Raw genomic sequence first — 24,908 nt, forward strand, 5'->3', positions numbered from 1 at the left:
CCCTGGTAGCAAATGGTAAGTGATCTCACAGATCCTTGGAAATTCAGCTACCCAACAGGAAAAGAGCCAAGAATCAAAGTTTAAATGAACACATCAATGAAGACCCTTCCTATTTTTCTCAACCGCTGCTTTCCTGTTTCAGATCAACAGGAACAAAAGGAAGTAACAGAAGATGGAAAAGAGGGGCACCTGGGCGACTCAGTCGTTAAGCGTCTGCCTTAGGCTCAGGTCATGATCCCAGGGTCCTGGGATCGAGCCCCGTATCGGGCTCCCTACTCGGCGGGGAGCCTGCTTCTCCCTCTCCCACTCCCCCTGCTTGTGTCCCCTCTCTTGCTATATCTCTCTCTGTCAAATAAACAAATAAAATCTTAATAAAAAAAGATGGAAAATAAATTTTGATGGTTTATCTATGATTTGCTGGAAATGAGATATGCACATCTTGAAAACCCACAGTAAAAATAAGCATTAATCAAGAGCCTGACCAGTGATACCAAAAGTCAGAACTGACTGCCTCAAGTCCAGGAAGCTATTACCTGGGGCTGGGGAAAGGGTCAGTGCACTCCTCCTATGCCATCTACTCTTGGAGTGATTCACCTGGTACTTTTCAAGAATATTCCCCTTCCCACAATTGACTGATAAAAGGCAAATTTAAGAGAGTGAATAAGTTTTGAAAATTAACTCTGAACCTACATATTCACCGTATGCTTTCAAGTTCAATGGGGCAAATAGTCCTTTAGAGAAATTTTTCATCCATGGCATTTTGGGAACACCGGAAAATTTTCTTTCCTTCCCAATTCCTATCTTTTTTTTAAAAAATCCCTCATAAAAGAAAAATAAATCATAAATTGATTCATTGGTCGTGAAAAATATAAATTGACAGCTGTGAGGCATGGAGTCATTCATCCATTCACTGATTGAATTGACAAAGGTAACAGGCACATCCTAAAAATGACCAGCATCAGAATTTGCCCTCACTCTCAAACCTACATGTTAACCATGATCTGATTCCACATGGCAAAGATCCACAGTTTAATACTCACCCTCTGGCTTTACTCTTTTTTTAAACACATCTGTTATTAGACATCTGAATTAAAAAATAAAAAAGAAAGAAAAGAAAGCTGCAAAGTTCTATCCCTGACCTCGCCTGCAGCTATGCTTTCCTCAGAGTAAATACATTTGGAATTCCAGGGCAATGCAATTCAAAACAAAACAAAACAAAACAAAATCAAATCAAACAAACAAAAGAAAAACCAAGAAAACCACTAACTTCTGTAATTAAAATATTATTTTATACACACACGTACGCACACATCATGGTACGTTAGCCTACAGACTGTAAGCTTCTAGACCAGGGATCAATCATATACACACACACAACACCCAAACTGTGTACGGTTCTGTGTACACCCCATGGGGGATTAATAAACACTTATGAATTGACTGACAAGAGAAAAACCAAGAAATGACAACCTTCAGGGTAGCCGTAACACAATTTTAACTTGAAAATTGCCCAGGAATAGACTTCACAATCTATGGGAACATACACAAATCATATAAAAAGAAGTGCTGCCCCTCATCTACCTAGAGTGGCCTTAGGGAATAGCTTAGTGAAAAATCACTGTTGTACAAAGTGTAGTTCAGGTTCTCTGTCTAGCTACTGTTTGGCTTCTTCAGTGAATCCAGCTGAGAGCAACTTTTATTCTGTAATAGATTTATTACGGAATAACTTTTAAAACATATATTAGAATAAATGCAAAATTTAGTGCATCTCTAATATTTTCTTGCTAAGTCAATAGGTATGAAACCACCTTTCCCTCCCGATTCTCAAGATTCATGTTGCCATTTTAATTTCTCTGCAGCCAAACATAACAAAAGCATAATCTACAATGCTTAAATAGCTTCTTCAACAGAAGAATCCCCAAATAAATGGTAATTAGCAATAAATCATAATTTACCCATTGTCTCCTTTAAACGATGCATTAATGGCGTGATGCAATTCTTAAAACACATTTCAGTGTCTCCTTGCAGATAATCTCCAAATGCCTCAAGTTCAAATGTGGTTTATTTTCCTCCCTGAAGTTCATATACATGTTCTACCTTGTGGGTGTGGATAGGACAGATTTATAAAAATTTAGTGATCCCTGGAACTGAAGAATTACAGAAATAAGATGATGCTTCCATTAACAATTTAGCCTTGCCACATTTACTTGAAATGATGCCCATTTCAGCTGTTCCCTGTTTTGAAAAGCTACTTCCACAATGATAAATTTCCAAAAATGTATGATGAGAGCAGGTGGGGAAAAGTAAGAAATAAACTGTGAGGATTGGTCCCCTTAAACTTGGGGGGGCAGTTAAAAAAAGAAAAGAAAACCATTTTGGGTTGAGGTAAGACATTTTTTTAAACAAAAACACATGAGATCAAAATAAAAGTCTGTGTATGTCTTTACCATCAAAGGCCAAACACAATGTCTATTGTAATTCACTGCTGTCTTAGCATGTGCTCATTAGAGGTACATGTACTGGTCAATAACTTTACCAACACCACCTGGCCTATCACCTTACCCGATCCCACCCCACCATACTTCCCCAGATTCCCACGGTCCTTGACACAGCCAAGGGTGGGCTTGGTTATCTGCCTTTTAGAACCATTCAAGCCAGTTTTCCAACACACACCTTTGAACAGCTAGATCATTATTTGTTTCAAAGTGTTACAGAACTCCTTACTTTTCTTCCTGACATTATTATCAGGTTGTTAGGAAAACATCTGATAGTGATAACTACCAATGGTTTCCAGTTTTTCCTATGTCAAGCCAAACACATTTTTGGGGTGATGCTTACTTTTCTGTTTTTAGTTCCCAAAACTGATAGCAATGAGAAAAGATAGGTTTTTATGTTCTCGTGGTTTGGTTTTTTTCTTGTTTTCTTGGCAGCCTCCTCTGGACTATGAGAAGTGATGATTGATCATTTTTCCACACTCATCCACAGCCCTCTCTGTGGCCACATGTAAATTTGCCAATGGATAATTAAGCAACAGACACATCCAATAAATATAATAAATAAATTTGATTTTTCCCCCTTAGTAATTGGTTTCATCTGACTGAGTCTGATTATGTGTGGGGATATATAAACAGGATTAGAGAGGAGAAAAATTAGATGCTGGGTCACACAAATTGCACAGCCCTAACCACTGTGAAATGTTTTTGTAATAATTACATTATTATTCCTAGGGTTAAAATACAGAGAAGCAGTTTGTGTCTTCTCAAAAAGTTAGGTGAGGCCAAAAATAAAACCGGCGGCATGATTATTACCATAAGGAAATAGAAGCCACTTATAGAATACATTTCCCTCTGGTCTGCATTCTCTTCCCACCATTCACACTGCTCTTCCCCATGCTTCCCTTAAATCCATGCAGGTAGTGCCAAACTTTAACTTGGGTCTCCAATTCCAGGTGTCCTGTCACACCAGACTACATGAGTAAAAATAAGCTGGCCAAACTAGAAGGTGGAGAATGAGCAGATATTTGTATACAATTATTGCCTGAATAAATCCTAAGGCAAAATTAAATTAAATCACCTTTCAAATATACTCTTGAGTGACACAAAGAGCAAAGTTTTATCTTGCTGTTTCCAACAAGCACCCTCCTCTACTTCCATTTATTTTTTCTTAGACATCCTGTTGGCATCAAATTACTCTTACCATAAGACATGGCTCTTAGCTGAGCACAGTACCTGACCTGGCTTGGGAAACAAAAAACGGCTTATTGTAAGGGAAAAGAAAAAAGACTGAAAGATGAAAACATACATCCCTACAACTTTAATTTGCCTATGTTCTTGCTAAGTAATATCTACTCTAACGTGCAGTACATAACCATATACTCTTACATTGGAAATGGTTTAGAAACATTATCACAGCTAGGATCACAAAGTCTGTTGCAACGAGTTCTCTAATAATAGCTATGATTTTAGGCATGTAGATATTTACTGTTTGAACTAGCCACATGCATGGACATAGCCATCTTCCCTAATAGTTTAGTTTCATTGTTAGAAATAATTGAGGAACATAAATTGACTATTTCTAACATTCAAAATTTTGAAGTGGCACTTTTTAAAAAACATGTTACAAATATAGCAAGTGGCTTATACAATCTTGTGAAATGGTTATTTTACATTATGAGATTTTTTTAACCTTGGCTAAAATCATTTTTACTTGATGATCTATTTCTTTTCTACACGTATACCCTTATTCCTGTAATTAAAATAGGAGAAATGTCAAAACACTGAGTATCAGTTAAATCCTAAGCAGTCATAAAAATGACACTTAAACATAAGCTTTTTCCAAAAGAACCCTCAATAGAATTTAAATCAGTATGTTATTGTATCAGTTTGAGCTTCATCATATGAATTATAATCTCCAACGTCAGCCCTTGCCTCCAATTTTGAAGACTGGGGAACCTAAATAAACAAAAGAAATGACTTATTCTCTTGAACCAAATTCATAAATAAAGTCCTTTATTTTACAGGATCCATAACTGCCTTTTATATAACTTAAAAATAAGTACTTTACCAAGATCATATTAACAGAAATGGATCATACAAAATTTCTAATATTTTTAAAACAGGCGTGAGCCTATATTTCTAAATAATTTAGTCATCAGCACAATTAAACAGACTGTCTCCTAGAAAGCTGAGTTCCAAACTTTGATAGATCCTAATCGCATTTCAGAAATCACTAACTAGTACAATAATAAGAATAACCGAACTAAGAAATCTGGCATCATATTTGTATTTACAATAACCTATGGCAGAACTACATTAGCAAAAGGAGTAGCACTGGGGAGTCTCCGTAGGTGATCCAAATATATATCAAAGAAAGCAAAGCCTCCTCCAAAAGAATTGCAGCCAAGGCCTGAGAAGTTTAAACTTTTAAAGAAATCATGTCTGTCTTCCCAAATCATGCTCTCATGCTTTTCCCTAGACAGATGCGGTATCGATAACACCCATCCCCAGCATTCTGCTGGGAGCCACATAGTAGTGATGAAATGAGGAATGCAGGCAATTGTCTCATCAGTATCAAAGATCAATTCATATTGTCTGGGGCAGGGCGGGCTGGGGGGAGATCTTTACTGGGGAAAACAGATTTTATTTTAACATATCAACTCTATTAATTAGTTTCTATTTCTATTCACTAAACTTACATGAAAAGAGTTGAAACACCTGCTGTCTTTTTTCTCACACTGCAGCCAAACGTAACTGTACTTTTTCTCTGATAATTCTTTTTGTCTAAAAGGCTCATAATCCTACAGTCACGAGAGGTGGGCCAATTAAAGTCTTTCAGCAAAAATGAAGGAACTTTATTTGCAAACTATTTCCCAAGGTGTTTCATTTTTTTTGTCATTAAGAATTCATAAAAAAGCTACAATATTTCAAGTTCAAAATCACATTGTAGTGTACAATATATTAAGTCGACTGGGGCAGTAAGTAATGTGAATTTTAGAGAAAAAATTTTATACCTCTTCAACTTTATGAAATCTTTCAGAAATAAGAGCAGGATACTCTTAACAGCTAAAATTATTATGCTAAGTAGTGCTTTATCTTTGTTAGGTAGAGAAAATAACCCAATTTAATAAAAAAAAAAAATGTTACCAGTAGAACAAAGTCTTGAGAAATGTGAACGATCCTTTTATAAAGCAAAATAGAAATCCGTAGTACAAAGAAATACTTTGACAAAGCTACTATTTGCCCTCACCACACAAGACTTATAAAATTTCTGTGGGTTTTACAAATTTTAAATGAGTTATCTAATTAGACACTACATCACATTTTATGAAATGCTGCTGTGTCCCTTTCCATTTAGAACATATCAAAAGACACCCACCTACCCCCTAGCTCCCTAAAAAAAAAAAAAATGTTCTTGCCATCTCCCCTGAAGATTGTGAATCTGTTGTATTGCACTGTGAGGGCAGAATGGATGGTTTCTGACTGTGAGTATATCAGCTCTACTGAGATCCAGTAATTCAAGGAACAAAACTTTTGCTTTACACAAAGTAACGAGAGACAAAACATATACTTTTCACATAGCTCCATTTGAGGTAGTAGTTTCACTAGAGTTTTGTCTCTTTAAATCTGACTTCTCAAATGAAGTTTGAGTTCTTAAATTGGGTGGGCTAAAAAGGCCCTTGCCAATGACCTTGACCATATTTCACCAGAAATCACTTCTCACAATTAGTCTACACAGAATAGAAAACAAAAGAAAAGCTTGCCAATACAGGTTTTCCAAGTAGTTCAAAGTTCCTTTCAATTACACAATGAAAAATAAACAAACAAACAACAATCACTTTTAAGAAACATTCAGTAACTCTAGCATAATAAACACCTCATACTTGCAGAGAAACCTCCACTCTGATCAAAGTGAAAATAGGAATCCTAATAATACAGGCAAATGTGACTGTCAAGTTCCATGAGCCAACACTCTTTCTATATAGACATCCCCCAAAATAAGTTACCTTCTCCCCATGATGTTGGATTCCATGCTTTTGGAAATGCTGAAATTCAACACAAACACCAACTGAAAGTAAACTAACTCATTTATCAACAAACACAGCAAAAATACAGAATCACTTTGCTACATAACCTGAGATCAACACCAGGCACAGAAAATTAAAATGAGCTCAGTTAAGATTCAATGGAAAACTTAATAAATAACAATAATAATAAAATCACCAACAGGCCACAAACACTACGCCACACAGAACCATATAAGAGTAATCACAAATCCCACTGATTGAATAGTCATCTAACCAGGCATTACCCCCAAAACGTAGAAACGTTTAACATTTTAACATAAATTCTCAGAGCTTTTAAGAAGTTGCCAGGTAACCAGAAGTAGAAAGAGGGCTGGGTGGGTAAAAACCAACCTCAGCAGGAAAGAGTATGTTCTTTAAATCAATGTACTCTTGGTCTTCACGTCTAGTGAAGATGCTGAAACTGAAGCTAATTGTGATGTTTCATAAGTAAATTCACACTCTGAATATATTACATAACAATTAGAAATCTTGCCCCATAGGCCACATAAAATGAGTCCTTAGCCTGGTCAGTTAGCTGTTTGTGCCCATGTGTGTAGAATATGCCAGAGAAATAATGCAGCTGCTCAGCATGGGGTATATTGCTTTCTGGTTTTAGTCCTAGAATGAGAAAATCATGATGCTTTAGAAGACCTGGGTTCTCAGAATCGTAGCTTACTGTACGTCTTCATTTTTCTTTAGTACCCAGACAAACAAATGCTTCACTCAAAGATAGCTGTGATCCTAATTAATGGAAGCTGAGTTTTCTCCCAAAAAACTTGATCAAAATGGTAAATGCAAGCATGGGTCCATGAAAATATTTTAAAATAGCAATTTTGCCATCTCAAGGGACCTATGAGTAAGCTGAGCTTTCATTCTAAATAAAATGCCTTATTAGCATCTGCAAACTACAAAAGAAGAAATAAGCTTTAGATCTCAGGAATCCTGTCCACAATTTCAAGAAAAGCTTTTGTCAACACAGGCAACCCAGAACAGGTGAATTGCATGGTGTCTTGGAGTAGGCTTTGCTCTATAAAAAGAGGGTCTGACTAGTTGAGTTAATTTACAGTTTTTGTTCTTCAGTCCTGAACAAGCTGCATGCGCTGTTTTATGCTGTTCCTACAACACCAGTTAAGTTTACATTAAGACAAAGTTTAACAATATCATTGCAAACATACTCTTTGTACATAGGTAACCTGCTGTTCCATGATGTGGCAACCACAAAGCAGAAACAGGCTTCCTTAAATAACAATACTTTCCCTCTATAAAATCTATGTGCCTCAGAGTATCCCTGAGCTGGATATCCTCATCTGAGTCTAGAGTTCAGAACTCCTCAAGATAATAATACACAAACTGAAAATACAACCTGCTCTATCCCAGGCTTCCCTCCCTACATTTATGCTGCCATTATTGTAGCTCATTTTCCCATGGCTTAGCAAAAATGTTACAACTATAAACTGATTTTTTTTTAAACTGCTGATTTGCCTTTACTTACTGACCCTTCAGTTTTTCTACTGAACTGGAACTGAAAACTTAGGGGGGAAAGAGCAAAACAAATGAAACATGGTAACTGCTAAGAACCCTTCAAAGAACTTAAATGATATGAATATATTAAAGAACTGTTGTGTATTAATTTTTAAATAATATTTAAAACAGATCCTGGAAGCAAGAGTTACAGAGTCAGTTCTATTTTTAAGAAAAGAGTTAGAGTTCAATTTGCATGCATTATGCTGGCTATTTTAAATAATTTTATTCCATGTGTATGGCAGAAACTGCCCTTCCCCTCCCCAATTGACAAGATGCCACTTCAAGTAAGATCTAAGAGAAGGCTTGGCGTTAGCAATTGCTGTACACCTCTCACAATTTTGAATAAAACAATACCAGCAATCTCTCTTCTTCTCCATAGCCCTAAATTTATTAAGTAATTTAGCAATAGCTCAATCACTGGAGAACAGGACAGAAGGTGATGCACTAAACCACTTATATGTTTATTATCTTTGCAAGCAACATTAAGTAGTGGTGTCGATTATATTGTCTCCTGCAAATCTGCACCAATGTGATGCAAAACAGCATTTTTAAGAAATTCTCTTTTGGAATGCAAATGATTATGCCCCCAATTTTGAATATTTTAGCCAGCATGTACCATACAGTAGTTCTGGAATCACTGGCATCTGTAATGCTGTCAAAATTGAGTCAAAATTCATTGTAATCCTGGAGAAGGATAACCTTAAACATCAATGCAACGTTAAAATGCATCCTAAAAAAAAAAAAATCCCTATAATTGCGATGAACATTAGAGAGAAACCGGCAGTCCTTCTGCAGAGAAATAACAGTCTGCTCTACCAATCTTTCCCCTCCCCCTTGAAACTCATGCAACTAATGATGACCTCCCGAAGTGCCGATTTTAAATGTTCCAGCATTCATCTGAGGATGAAGGAGAAAAAAAAAAAAAAATACACAGAAAACCACGAAACAAGTTGCAAACTGCACAAACGCAAGGAGAGAGAGAGAAAGAACTGCAGCTGATTCAGGAGCGATTGCAGAATGAGGAGCAACAGAAAGGAAACAAGAAAGAAAGAAAAGGGGGGAAAAAGCCTTTAGCATTAAAGAGTAAGAAGTGAAAAACATTTACCAGCGGCTCGGTCAGTAGCTTCGCTCCCTGACACCATCTACATAGAGAGATAACTTAGCCTAGAGTCTTCGGTCCCAGCTCGCTTTGGAGCAAAATTCCTTCACTTCGAGGGGGCAACACACACCCTCAAGAAAGAGGGAAAGAAGGGGAAAAATAATCCCAAAGACCAAGACAGGCTTTCCCCCTCCTCCCTCTTACCCGCCCCCCGGACTCCCCAAACGGTGCTCGCTTCTGCACAGTTCTGCTCGCTGTGCAGCTGAGCTGCTGCTGCCGCTGCCGCCGCCGCCTCGGCTGCTGCTGGTGCTGCTGGTGCTGCTACTTCGGAAACGATTAGGAGGAGGACGCCCAAGCACGACCTGAGCCTGCGAGCCACCCAGGACCAATGTGCAACCTGCTCTGGAATCAAACCCATAACACACGCACGCACACCCAGTGGCTCCTGCACGCGAGTCCTCGCGCGCACACACGCTCCCGCCCGCGCGCCGCACAGACACACGCGCACACACACATGCACACACGCGCGCGCGCACCCCCCTCCACCCCCAACACACACAAACACACACACGGAGCGCCGCTCACCGCCCGCCAGCCAGCCAGCGCAGCCCCGAATGGGGAGTGCGCGCCAATCCCGGGGCCCCGAGTGCGCGCACAGGCCAAGGCCGCCGGGGCTGGGTGGTGGCGCTGGGGCTGTAGCTGCTGTGGCTGCGGAGCATTAGGACCGGGGAGGGGTTCACGCCTGCGAGATAGGGGCGTTAGGGGCACGTGCACCCCTTTGTCTGCAGAGAGAACCCCAACCGGGCGTTTCCGAGACCAGACACTGAGTGCGCAAACCCCCGGCGGTGCAGAGTTCAGTTCCGCTCTGGGACTGGCCAGGAGTGGCTCGGCCCTGCCTGCACGCACCGAGGATTCAGCTCTGCGAAACCTGACGCACCGCAGCTGCACCCGGGTCCCTGCACACAGGGGAAAAAAGCAAGCCGGCGCGTCCTGTGGACGACCCAAGGCTGCCTTGACTTGCGAGCATGCCCAGTGCTCGGCTGGAACCCAGAACACGCCTTCCAGGGTTAGGAACGCTGAGAGGGGCAGAGCCTAGTTCGGTGGCTTCAAGAGGGAAAAGCAGAGGTTCCAGAGCCTTTAGCCCCTGCTAATCTGCCTCACCTGTACTACTCAGTGGCCCTGAATTTGCCCAAGAGGGCGTGGCGCTGGGAAGCTAGGCGTCCAGACCTCAGAGAGGAGTTGCTTTTCTTCCTTTCAGAAAGGGAATTCCAAAAGGAAGTAATTCCCGGCCCAGGAAAGGCTCGTTCAGTTACCAGGTAGTAGAGAAAATCCAGAGGGCCTGGCAGTGGTTATAGGAACAGCTAACACATACTGGTCACCTATCCTGTGCAGGCTCTGTGCTACGTGATGCGCATGAAATACCGGATTTTATCCTTTCCAAACACCAACTGAGCAACCCTAGAAGGAAACCGAGGTCCCAGTGTATTTTACCAACTGTCAGTCAATTATTGCCAATGGCTTGGGGAATCCAAACCCGGCACTCTGACTCACTAGGGACAGAAAGCAGTGCACTGATGAACTTTAGGCATTTCCAGCAAGAGAAGGGTCTGCTGGATGTTTGGGTGACAACAGCCTCTGGCCTTTCAGCCATACCTGCTCTGTCTTTAGCAACCTACAAATCTTTGAAAACCTGCATGCCCGCAATTTGCCATTGTCCAACACTAATAATATTAATACTCATCTCTTGACTATGTAACCTGGGCCATCCTTTCATTAGGTGTTGCATACTTACCAGTAGAATCTTGAAAATCACCCTGTAAAGAAGCTATGCTTATTCTCATTGTACACATGAGGAGACAGAAACAGATGTCCTGTTACTTCCCCAAGGTGACAGGGTCTGAATGAGGGGACGTAGTTTGTTTGACTCCAAAGTGCATGTTGTTTTTACTAAATTATGTGTCTTCCTTAACTGCAATCCAAATAAAGCCATGAGATGAGGGTGTAGCAGTTACTTTTTATTTCACTCAACAAACACGTATTGATTTCCTACCAGCATTCACTCATTCAACAAATATTTATATTTACTAAGCATTATTTCCCTCAAGTCACTGTCTTAGAGGTGACAGAAGATGACAAAGACACATGCCAGTAGTCGGAGTTTAAAGTCTAGTAAGAAGATGATGATCATATGCTGATGATGCGGAGGGACAGCTCACTAGGAAGAAATCTTCTTCCCATGTTCATCTAGCAAACTCCTCCTTATCCTTCAGCAATTTAGTCCGGTGACACTTCTTCAGGGAAGCCATCTGTGATCTCTCTGGTTGAGTCAAATCCCCCTTACTATAGGTTTTCACAGCATCATGTAACTCCTCTTTTTAAAAGATGTTATAGGTACCAATTTGCCATTTGTGCTAGGATTTCAATGGTGTAAGTCTCCTCAATGCACACAACCCTCTAGATTGTAAACTGCAAGAGGACAGGAATTTGTCTATTTTAATTTTGCATTAATCTCATAGTGCCTGCTAGATGTTGCTCTTGATCCATCTCCTTCTTTCTTACACAAGAGCACACATGTACCTGCACATGCACATGCACACGTACACAAACACACCCCTTCAAATAGGAATAATTATTCCTAGGGTAGGAAAACTGTTTCTCTTTCCATTTAACAGATGAGTAAAATGAGACACAGGTTCAGTAGCTTGCCCAAGGGCGCACATCTGGATAAGTGGCAGAGAAGCACTCCAAAACAGGTCTGTTTGGCACTAAAGTCCACATGACTAGCCTTCAGGCTCCACTGCTTGTCCAGTGGTATCCAGCAGCCGATCAGACTGCAAGAAAGCAGCTCATGGGAAATAAAGTAGATAGATTGCTGGGGATAGCATGAGGGGAGACAGAGAAAATTCAATATTGTAAAAAACAGAAAAAGCATACAATAGGATTTAGTAATCTACTACTGAGCACCCACCTTGCTCAGAGCTTTTCTCATTTTAACTCTAACAACAATTATTCTGGCCAAGTCCCATTTTACAGAGAAGGAAACGGAGGCTCCCGAACAAAAACAAATCCACTGGACTGTAAACTCCAGGGGAAAAGTGATATGCCTATTTTTATTTTACATTTTATTCAAGAGTACCAGGCCGACAGTAAACTCCCTCTCTCTTCTACACACATACACACAAGCAACTTGCCCAATATCTCATAGCAAGGAAGTCACAGAGCTGGGATTTTAGCCTAGGTCTGACTCTAGAATTTCAGGGGAAATTAAGATTGGGCTGGTCACTGTGGGATTCACAGCTTCACCATGCTACAGCGCCTGAAGGTTTAGCTGGGTCTATAAAGAGGGAGAGCCACTGCTGTGCTTGTTCCCTCTCATTAAATCTTATAAGGAATCTGAGATTCAGAGACCGAAAGTTACTTGATCAAGATCACAGACAGTGTCATAATGCAGAGCTAGATTTTGAATCCAGGCCTCCCTCATTGCAAATTTGTGGTACAGAATATCCTGAGTGACAGAACAGAATATCCAAGATTTTCAGGGGTTTCTGGCTGGGGGTGGGGGGTGAAATGGGGGGCGGAGAGCAGGGGGATCCTCACTCAGAGGGAAGAGCTGCAGTGAACCAAGCAAATCTCAATGCATCACCCTTCCTACCTGTTACTGGTCCTCTGGGTTGGGTTTCACCTTTGTTCCAGCCCCTCCCTATTCCCGTGCCTTTTCAGGCCTCATCTTGAACCGAACACCTCACTGTCTCCCTGCTAATTTGCAGCAGCAGCGCCTACGAACCACAGGAAAGTAAAAACTGCATTTTGTAGAGTTCTGCTTGCAGGCTACTGGGCATGCTCAGTGACAAGGGAAGGCTTTGATTACATACAGGAAGCTTTTGTTAACTACTTTTCCATTTTGGAGTATTTCCTCAAAATGGGATATCCGTGGGTAGCCCTTTGCAGAGATTCCCAGCCTGTAAGAATTCTTAGTAGTCTAGAAGAATGAAATGCTTAGATAGGGAAAAATATCTCAATTTTCTGCATTTTGTACCCTGTCTCTAGTATTTATCTCCCTGTTCTGTACTCTCTGTAGACACACAAAAAAACATCTACAAATTGTACCCATCTATTTACATACCTGGCAGCTATGGACATATGTACCAGCTATAACTACACACCAGCCCTCGACTATGGATTTGTCTCCTGCATTTGTTTGGCTATTAACTTGCCCTACACTGAAATCTGACGAATAAAACGGGTGAGGGGTTGCTAAGAGGTTGTTAAATATTTACCCCTCTTTCCTTCACCCTAAGAATAAATTTATTCCCTAGCAAATGTTTCAGAGGCAGAAAGCTCTCTGGGATTCTCGATAACCCTTTCCTACATATATATTAGGTTGATTTTTCTCATGAGAGCAGCAGAATCTTTTAACTCGTGATGAGAATAACCCATTAAGAAAGTCATGAAGGGCACTCTTCAAGGAAAATGGTGCTGAAAACTTGGAATACTGGTGGATGTTCTGCTATCGCCCCCAGGACATGAACTTTAAAGCTTTCGGAGAAGTCCCCTAATAATTAAAATATTGAATACTTTCTGAGAGATTGCCACTGTCCGTGCCCATAGCAACTGTCTGAGAAAGGTACAATCATGATTCCCATTTTATAGATGAAGAAACAGAAGGTCTGAAAGAGCCAACCACTTATGGCAAAGTCATACAAGCAGGGAGTAATAGAGCTGGGGTGCAAGTCCAAGTCTGTCTGATGCCCAAACCTGTGTGGCGACCTCTACATCTGTTGCCTTGAACTTCCGACATTCCTCTGCAGGTGGAGCTGGATGTGGGAAGGGGTGAGGGTAGGGTGGTGGCTGATTTGCACTTGGTGTGCACAACACTTCATGTATAGTGATACTGCTATCCTCTTAGAAAACCAAATTCATTTAAGATAGCCTTTCGAAAGGAACACTATTTAGTTTATTCTGCAAATTGGAAAAGTGATGCATGTGGAGCAGAGTGGGAGTGACCAATCCAAATGAGTGTCATTGGAGCTAAGCCTTCTGAGTTTCCCTTGATAAGCCTTCTTTCCTTCGCTTTGAAGTAGCCCTGCAACGTAGTTGTCAGTCATTTCCCAGATCATTCTCTCTCGATAGATATTCTCTTCGATTTCCTAGAATCCTTTACAGGATACATACTGGGAGAGTTTACTTTCCTAAAGATGGGAAATGTAGAAGTAGAGACAAACTGAGCTTTTTAAGATCACTGTAGTTTGCCATGTTTGTTTCCAGTATCTGTCAACATCCTTTTAGAGATTCAGTAGAAGCTATGATTTTTCTGCTTTTAAGAGAGGCCAGGAAAGACCCTTCAGAATGTGATCTCAACCCGCTGAATGAGTCTGGTGCCGAGTAGCTCACACGTGTGTCAGCATGTGCATTTCTGCATAGGATCTTGTATAGACAAGGGTAAGGAATGACCGTCTTGCTTCTATAACTACAGGGTAGAGATTGTATCTTGTATGGTAATCATTCTTCTTTCCAGAAATCACTCAGATAAGAAGCAATGATGTCTGAGCAGCTCACATAGATGGAATAGGGTCTGAATTTCAATTCTGAAAACCCCTCATACAGTTGCTCAGAGCCTAAGTACTTTAGTTTTATGTCGTATTGTAACAGGTCTGAATTTACAAGCCCATACAGAATTAGCAAACAAGAGCAAACTGCTCTTATTAGAAAATAGCCAGAAAATAAAAAAAGGAGATGAAATATAAATTTTACATCACGTATCTGAAAGGCTTAATTTAACGTACGGGTAAGTCTCCAAATACTCACACTCTAACAGACATTCCAAGCATCTTTGGATTACAATACTGTAGACCAGCAAATATTATTAATGATATTGACTCTGAATCTATGGTTGATTACTACCTGATGCCAGAAAAATTAAGCCTAGAGTTTTCAGGTTTTCCATGTTGTGGTTCAGAAGTGGCATGTGTTTTTCCTCTCCTGAACAAATGCGTTTTGATGCATTTGATTAGTAGTTATGCCTGGAGAGGGCCCTCAAGAGGGATCTGGAGGCCACATCCACAGGATCTACATGATTCTGAGTGCTGAGATTGACCAGTGACGGCTCTTACTGATGGGGACAAAACAGAGTGCTGCATATGCCATGCATTTTTCCAAACACAGCCAATCCTCATATCACACATTATGCCCCCTAACCTTCTCTCCAAACTCGGCTCCAGACAAAAATCAGTAATTCCCATACAATTATATTTTCCTTCACCCACGGCTTCCCTCCTTTCTTCTCTCTATCTGGGACAATACCTCCTCCTTCATCATTTCCGTAAGCCAATTTCTCTTCCAGTAACCCAATCGGGTGTCACTTCCTCCCCAAATTCCTCCCCGAATGCCCCAGCCAGAAATTCCCTCCCCTCTCTAAAGGAACCTCATTGCAGGTGTACATCATGTCCCCCTTACATTAAAATTATTTATGCTCTTGCCTTCTTTTTCCTGCTGGACAACAAACTCCTTGAATGCAGTAACCCTGTCTAGATCATCTTTGAATCCATCACCATGATTCACACAAAGACTTGTACCGAAAAAGTGTATGCTATAGGAATATATAAACAAATGAATGTTGGATGCTCAATATTTGTTGAATTAATGAACATAAGATTATTATTACTACTCTCCTGCTATGTCACAAAGACATTAAGTTATATTTTGTGGGCTAGAGAATAGGGCTGATGTTGGGGAGGCTCTAAGAGTAACTAGGCTCTGAGGATATGGCAATAAAGTTGCAGCTTTTAGCTGAGCTCCCAGGTCAGGAAAAGAGACAGGAGAGTAAATGGATGTAACAGGTGACATTGATACTCAACACTCAATAGGAATTGTAGTCTTGACTTTGCCGGCAGGTCAATAAAAAGCTGGTAAGCACAGTAGATTAAAGACTCTTATATAATATTTTAATGTGTTTAATGTCAAGGCATCATCCTAAAAGAACATTTTGTGTCTGCGTGTGTAGGTTCACATGCTCATGCTTTCTGGGATGCACAGAATGAGAGAGGTGTGCATAAATTCCACAAAATCTCCTGAAATGTCTCTAAAAAAAGAGAAACTGATGATTCTTTTAAGACTAAAGAGGAAACACCATTGAATAAATAATACCTTTCAAGAGGCTTAAAACATTGTAAGGAGCATTTTCGTTGATTGGTAGAAATTCTTTTTGATTAATTAATTAGTTAATGTTTTCAAAGCACTTTCGAGATGAAAAGCTTTTGGTGAGGGCTACATAACTGTTATTTTTCCAAGGTACCTCAGTCTCCCATGTGACCAGGCTGGTTTCTCCCCCAGGTTGCTCACAAGCCCACATGCCCTCGCACACACATGGTGCCAAATACTCTCAGAGAAAAAGAGAAAGATGGGATGCCAGTAAGCACGGAAGAAGAAACAAAGTTCCTGAAAACAAATTTTAAAATGATATGTGAAATATAATCATACAAGAGAAGGGCATCGTGATAAAACTTAGTGATATCTTCTACCAGGGAGACTTCCATTTCTTCCTAGCAAAGAACCCCACGTGCCTCGCACGGGATCTACACTGACACCTATTTGTTTCAGGTATAACACTGACTTTTACTAAGGGCTTACTATATTCTAGGTATTGTTAAAGTACTTTGTATATGTTAACTCTTTTTCTCCTCCAAACAACTGTTTCAGGGACTATTGGTATAAACACTTTATAAAGAGATCAAGGTCTAGAAAGGTTAAGTTACCAGCCAAGGTCATTAGACAGCTTGTATGTGACACACCCAACACTTGGCCGTGATGCTGGGAGCAAGGAAAGGGGGAAAAGAGCAAGAAGAGGAAAATGAGAGGAAGGAAGAAAGAGAAATTCCAGCTAAAGCTTATGCTTATATGTCTGATGCCCCGGTAATAGACACATACATAGAAAGTAAATGAGCCAACATGTCCTACTGGTTAAACCAATTCACATAGCAAGGGTGATTTAGCTTAATTTCCAAAGTGAAGATCTATATTTAATACTCACAGGATCACCACAGACCCAGGCCCCTAAAATCCTCATTACCATCAAATGGCATGGCACCATTGTGAGAATGAAGTCGTGGGTCATGAACCTCCAGTTTCCCTTTGGCTAAAAGCAACTGTCATATTATTTCTTTAAAAGCTTCTTGATAGAATGAAAGAGCAAGGGCTTCAGATGATAGCTCTAGATCGTCACAGTCCCTGACTAGCTGTGTACCCTTGGTCCTTATTATTTAACATCTCTGGACCTCAATTATTACATTTTAAAGTGGGGGCAAAAATTCTCTCCTAGATTTGCTGTGAGCATTATTCCTAAAAGCAAATAACAATGCCCAGAATATAGTAGGTGCTGCATTAAAAAAAAAAAAAAATCAAGTATTGTCTCTTTCTCTTTCTCTTTAGCCTCTTCTTCCTCTCTCTCAAAGTTACATATCCTGGCCTGTGGAAAGCCATGCCAAAAAATTCCCAAGTAGCGGGCTCTAGATTGCCAAAAATGGTGGAAGGAGCAAGGGCCTTTGAAACTCACTGTATGATTCAGCTGCATCCTCCACAGTAATTAAAATGTCAATGAGATAAACAAGATGTGTAGTCTCCGAAATGGGCAGGCTTATTCTGAGAACAGGTATCTGGTACAGGGACTAGAATCCAGTAAGGCAGGTATGCACAATTTATTGTCATCCTGGCCGCAGGGATCTCATTAATGCTGGTATAATTTAAAAAAAAAAAAAAAAGGCAAAAAACTCTTTTCAGATAGGAGATACAAGGATGCCAAAGTCAGAGACAAGGGAGGAATGTAGAAGGGAACATGTGAGCCTCTCCATCTATGGGCTCAGTGACTTCAGGCAAATTATGGGACCTCCTTAAGCCTCGGTTTTTCCTCAAAGAAATGGTGACTAACACTTAATCAGGATTGTTGTGAGCAGCAAAGGAACTAACCCATGGCAAGGGCGTGGATGAGTACCTAAGTGTTAGTAGTGATTTGGAGGTGGTTTCAGAGTCAGCCCTCTCCAGCAGAAAAAATGGTGCTTTTAAAATAGGCTGTTCGTGGTGGGGCCGGGAGGAGGGAAGAAGGAGTAAAGGGATGGCAGCAATATCAAGAAAGATCTTTCTTACAGTGTGCAATTCTGTTAAAGAGCAGCAAAAACGGTTCAGAAGCTGCTCTCATTTGTACGTGCTTTCAAGAGGCCTTGGGAACCTTCACTGCTGTGGTCCCCTCACACACTCCATGTTCTGAGAGGCACAGTACACAGTGTGCTAGCTCAAATATGAGACAGTGAATGGGTTGGAATTCAGCCTTCTATTTTTCTTTCTTTTCCTTCCCCAAAGCCTTTGAACAGTTCACAGCCATCAACAAACATGCTCAGAGAAGTAACAGGTTAAGGGCAGGCTAGTTCTTTGCCCAGAAACCTGTGAGGAGGGGCGCTATCACAAGAATGCAGTACCCACTACATTTTCCCTACTGTATTTCTCTGGTAAGGAGACAGCCTGCACTGTCAGCTTCCAAAAGCTCTTGGAAGTTCCATGTGATAATGTTACAGTGACTTAGAGGGGCAGAATGCCTTCCGCAGTGCAATGAAGTTTAAGAAATAAGGGAGCTAGGGCACCTGGATGGCTCAGTTCGTTAAGCGACTGCCTTCGGCTCAGGTCATGATCCTGGAGTCCCGGGATCGAGTCCCGCATCGGGCTCCCTGCTCAGCAGGGAGTCTGCTTCTCCCTCTGACCCTCTTCCCTCTCGTGCTATCTCTCATTCTCTCTCTCTCAAATAAATAAATAAAATCTTTAAAAAAAAAAAGAAATAAGGGAGCTAGAAGAGTATTTCTGAGATTAAAAGGCCCGTGTCCTTTCCTGCCAGCCCAAATTCCACCCCCCACTCGCAACCAGGAACACTTCAAAGATATTCTAATAGGAAAGGTTGCCAACTAATTGTCAGAGAGGATTAGTATTATCAGTGAGCCTTTGGTTTTCTGGCAAGCCAAGTGGAGAGAGGAGCCAGTTCCAAAAAGCAGTTTCTATGGAAAACAGAGAAGTAGCCTCTATCCCAGGGTACCCAGACTTAGGCAGCATTTAACACCCCATATGAACAGACCACCTATTCTTAGAAAAGACCAGACAGAGGGCACACTGCCCTCACTTCCATTTTATGAAAAAGACCAAAGAGTCAAGGTAAGGACAAGTAATAAAGTAGCCATTAAAGGATTTAGATTAGTAAATGTAATTATCCCATTCCTACCCCAACCTCCTATCAAATGGGTTGCAAACCTTTACAGAGAGCTCTAAAAGCCCAGGGCACAGCCATTGGTCATTGGAAAGAAAAAAAGAAGAGGGGAAGAAATTCAATAATATTTTCCAATCCACATTTCAGCTAGAGAGAAGGTAGTGAGGAAGAAACAGGACAATGGCTCTAACAAGGAATCTTGTGTCACTCCATTCCCTGAATGTTAAGGTAAGACTGCAGCACAAACTGATTTGATAACCTAGCAGGGGAAAACAAAACAGAAGTAGGAGACTGCTGGAAAATTCTTGTGGGGAAGATTTCCTCACAAGGATATCCTTAAGAGATGTGTTTCTTCCTGATAAAACAAAATTGTATCCATGAATGTACTTCTTAAAATCTCTTTATCTTAAACATTTTATCATGCCATCTCTTTCTTCAAAACCTTCAGTTGCTCCCTATTGCATGAAAAATGAGGTTTAAACCAAACAGGGCATACCTTGCTCTTGCCCATCTATTTTTAATCTACTGTTAAGTACTATCTTCCTCCACTTCCCAACCATGGACCCCAAAGTTTGATCACAAAGACTATCTTTTTAAAAATGTATCATGCTCTCTACCTTGGCATGTCTTGTTTCATGCCCTTTCAATATTCTCTTTCTTCTCCACATTGGGTGAACAATTTATCCTTCAAGCCTTTGCATAACAGAAAAACATTATTCTAAATTATTCTTACACTCCACCAGGAAGAATTCAGTATGGCCTCTTAGTGCTTCTTTACCACCTCTTAAACTTAACAATTCCATGTATTTCTACGAAATTACTATGTGATTTTTGCGATCGTACTAATTATCTTACTTCTTTAATACCTCACTAGGATGTTATTTCAGGGTTGATTTAGGTCCAGGTTATATTCTTATTTATACTGGAAATGTGTGCCAACAATAAAGCAATCCATTAGTTAGTCTGTTTTCCACAAATGAAAAGAGACTTCAGTATTCATGGTTTGAATATCAGTTCAGATCATCTATTTTAAGAGAACAGCGGTTGAGATCATGTGATCCTGACTAAAGCAAACCCCACCACCTAGTGGCAGTGTATACAAATTGCAGTGTCAAGTTTTTTTTTTTTTTTTAAGATTTTATTTATTTATTTGATAGAGAGAGACACAGCGAGAGAGGGAACACTAGCAGAAGGAGTGGGAGAGGGAGAAGCAGGCTTCCCGCTGAGCGGGGAGTCCGATGTGGGACTCGATCCCAAGACCCTGGGACCATGACCTGAGCCGAAGGCAGACGCTTAACGACTGAGCCACCCAGGTGCCCTGCAGTGTCAAGTTTTAAGACATGGATACATTTTGGAAATTTCTACCTGCAAGCTTGAATTGGAAAATATGACTACACAAAGAGTTACCACCATATGATCATTTCAGTAATATATGCTTATACTTATTATTAATAGATAACTTCAAAGATACTTGTGATGCATTTGATTATTCAGTTTCTCCAGTTATCTTCAATTTAAAAAGTCTATAGACTTTAAAAGTATGCTGTTTATTTTACATAAATTATATCTTTATAAAGTTGATTTTAAAGTCTATTCATAATACAGTACCTTTCCATGTCAAGTCTGCGTTTGTTCCTTTAACAAATAAACCTACTACATGCAAAGCAATATATTAGATACTACATAATGAAAAGTTTTCTCTTAGATTAAATGAGTATAATGTCAATGCATGTGCCCAGCACTTGGGCAACCACAAATTTCTATAAATTAGCTCATTTATATGTTAAAAAATGATCATTGACCATTTTAATGGTGATCCTTAGGCACTGTAGTTGCTACTGATCCTAAAGAATCCCATAATCATCAAATTAAAAAATTACATTCAATAGAGATTCAGGATTAAGTACTTTCAACTGGTGTAATATCTAAAGACAATTTCCCAAGAATTTTTAGTAACCCTTCTCAGTCTAAATAGTTTATCAACCACAATAAATACTCTGTTTCATGATCACATAGAAAATTGATGATACAACAGTTACCTTATTGCTGCTGGACAAACATATATGTCTTTCTTGTGTCATTAGAATTCCTTTCTTTTGCCTCTATAGTCTTCTAATATGGGGAGGAGTGTATTATGAAAGAAATAACAAAGATGTTCTACACACACTGGTTGCCCCTCAGAGTAAGATGTAGCCTATATCTCTATTCAAATACATAATGTAGCTCCAAAGTCAGGCTGTTGGAGAAAATAAGAATTCCTCAAAGTAAAACAATGTGTTTTGAAGATAAGAACTTGCCTACTGAATTGCACCCTGGTCTGAGTTTCACTCTTTGTGTATTTGTGAATTGAGAATTCATATGGAGCCATCTCTGAGTACCTCCACATTTCTGGCTTCTCCCTCTTCCTAACTAGTCCTGCAAATCATCACCAGATTAATTATCCTAAACCATATTCAACTTCTGACCATCTACAGAACAAATTTTAACTGCTTATTATAACAGTCAAAGCACCCAGTAATTTGGCCTCTACTTCGTCACATGTTCCCAACAAATGTGCTATACTCTCTACTCTACCCATTGATCCCTGTACCATTTTCCAAACACCAATTATGCTGTATGGTTCCCTCCCCCCTTTTTTTCTATGCCAGTGCTTCTCAAAAGATAATGTACATACAAATCACCTGGGGATGCATAGTCTGATTCATGGAGTCTGGGAAAACCTAAGATTCCATATTTCTAACAAATTTCAAGGTGGTGCCAATGCTGCTGGTCCCAGGACAACATTTTGCATAACAAGGATATATTCCATATCAAACATATTCATCCACTTCCATTTGTACCCCTGACATTTCTGACTTTTAAAATAGTTACTTATTCTTAACAAATCAACTCTGAACCCCTCCCCTACCTCACATTTCCTCTAGTCTCTATAGCCCAGGATTTTCAAATTGGATGCCCATTAGAATCGCCTGGGGAACTTTTAAAAATTCAGCTGCACAAGCACGTGCCAGGTCTATTAAATGAGGATCTCTGGGGTTGGGGCCAAGGCATCAGTATTTTTCTTTTTTTTTAATCCTCAGGTGATTACAACCTGCAGCCAAAGGTGAAAACCATTGCTTTTGGGAGGAAGGGACTTTTCTCTTTCAATACCTATGACTCTTTGTACTTGTTTCTATATTTGAATTAACCGTGAACTATTCTGTATAAATGTCCTATTTCCCTTACTAACATGCAAACATCTTGAGGACAGAATGTTTGCCATCTTTTCGCAGCCTGAATATCTTACCACCTAAGCAAGGGCTGTTGAAATAGTCCTTGAGTTCAATTTCCAGATCTATTACATACCATCTTGGGCTTATTTTTTAAGCTCTCTCTGTCTCACTTTTCTTCTCCATAATAATAAAAGCAGCTGTATTGTCAGGTATTTTTAATAAGTTAGATAAAACAGATGAAGCACTAAGTGAGTGCTGGCTTACAGTATCTACTCAACAAAAGCTAGCCATTATTATTAATTAGCCTTCCTTGCCTCACATTGTATAACATAGCAGTAAGCAGTCAATAATCATTTGTTGGATGAATAAGTCAATAAATGATGGAGAATAAATCATATGTAATTGCTCTAAAATAAACTCACAGCACCAGCCTTCGACTAAAAAGTTCAAATTAATGAATGTTAACCTTTTATTGCTCCTAAGTATCTATGCTGCCATTGGCCTCATGAATTCAGATCTAAGAAAAGGTAGATGGTCTCTTCACAACAGAAGAGACTAGACAAAAGATAGGAGAAAAAAATACCTTTTTGAAACATTGTCAGTAGCACGTGCCCCCTAAAATTCACTACAGTTATTAACATAAATTAAAAGGTTCAATTGAAAATGATCTTTCTTTTGGAAAACACCTTTAAAACCCAACCCAAACCTCAGCCAGCACCAAATTTCAAAATCTTTAACACTTGTGGATTATCTGTCCTGTTGTACTGAACAGTGTTTCACCCTCAATTGGAGGGACAGTGTCTTGGCCACCAGAAGTGTAAACAGCCCAGCTTTATAATCATTCTTATGCCAACCGAGCATTTCATCATCATTGAGCAGTAAAGGAGGCAGGTTACTGAAGACGCTAGACATAATACATAATGTGACAGAACAAGTAAAGTCTGTCTATTACCAGTGTGAATAGAGCCCTTTTGTTGGAATCCATCCTGGTGGAATGAATAGCCTCTGTTATGTTTATTGATTACACCCTAACTATTGAGGCAGAGGTGGCTGGAGCTGCCCAGAAAAATAGTCAGATGCCATTGTGCGCCTTTCATTTTGGCAAGGCCATGTAATCAGTCAGAAATTCGCTTTTAAACTCTAAACAAAATGTTCAATATTCTCACAACCTACAAGAAGAAAATCAAGCAGAAAAAGAAATGTCTTAAGTAACTCATATCTGAGCCATTTCCACTAACTCTGCGGCTGCCATCCTAGCCCACCACACCACCGACCTTTGCCCCAAGAGCCACTACCTGGCCACCTGCCTCCGCTTTTTTCCTACACAGTCAATGTAATTTTAAAAACTCTATCTGTTCCTGGCACTGTCCCACCCTCCAATGTCAAACCCTCTAATGACTGGCAATTGTACTTCAAATAAACTCCAGACTCTCTGGTGTCACACTAGACCTGGGATGGTCTAGCCTTGCCCATTCCTCTGACCTCCTCCCATTCTGTGGGAATCACCACAGGGCAGCTGCATAGACTCTCTTCTGCTCCCACTGACATCAAACTCACCCCTCTTTATCTGCTCACATTTTGCTTTTATGCGTGCCTGAAGCTCTCTTCCCTTGGATTTTGCAGACCTTTTCGCCTCATTTAGTCCTCGCTCAGTTGCTCGCCATCCCATTACCCTCTTTGATTTTCTTCATAGCAGTTATCACCATCTGCAAGCACTTTATTAATTTGTTTACTTGTTTAGCATCTGTTTTCACAGAAGCTTGTTCACCATTAAAGACCCTTGGCCTCAAGTAGCACTTGACACATTGTAGGGGTTCAATACATAGTTGTGCTTAAATAAATGAATGAACTTAGCAACCTTTTTACCTTCATACAAATTATTTTTCATGTAACATCCAGTAATATTGGTGTTTTGCCTCAAATCACTGACCTCTCCCCTTCAATGAAAAAAAAACTTTTTTCAGAGAAAATTTCTCTGGAAACTTCAGAGAAATTTCCTAAATTGGAATGACTTTTTTTCCCCTTTGGTAACACTAATAAATATTATTCATGGTATCTTATGGGTATTGAAAAACTGACTTGTTATTGACAAAACTGAAGAAAACACAGGGGCTTTATTGTCTAGTTATCCTTCATTATTACATGTCTGGTAAATCTATATGTAATCATATGATACATGGTCTTTTGTGGCTGGCTTTTTTTTTTTCATTTACTGTAATATTTTCCAGGTTTACCTATGTGGTGGCAAGTATCAGTATTTCACTTTTTATTGCT

The 24,908-nt window shown here is 39.9% G+C and overlaps 1 protein-coding gene across 2 annotated transcripts in view; it reads right to left on the reverse strand.

The window, feature by feature from the left end:
- Positions 1 to 24,908, reverse strand: part of TENM2 (teneurin transmembrane protein 2) — a 1,539,571-nt gene that overhangs the window by 1,201,096 nt on the left and 313,567 nt on the right. Inside the window, exon 1 of one of the 2 annotated variants that reach the window (XM_027606096.2) lies at positions 9,192 to 9,521. The exons of the other annotated variant lie outside the window; for it this stretch is intronic. The gene's annotated coding sequence lies outside the window, so the exon portion shown is untranslated. Of the gene's footprint in view, positions 1 to 9,191; positions 9,522 to 24,908 lie in introns of those variants that run through there. 2 annotated transcript variants of the gene reach the window in all.

This window comes from Zalophus californianus, chromosome 5 (assembly GCF_009762305.2).
Source record: "Zalophus californianus isolate mZalCal1 chromosome 5, mZalCal1.pri.v2, whole genome shotgun sequence".
In the NCBI taxonomy this organism is placed as follows: Eukaryota; Metazoa; Chordata; class Mammalia; order Carnivora; family Otariidae; genus Zalophus; species Zalophus californianus.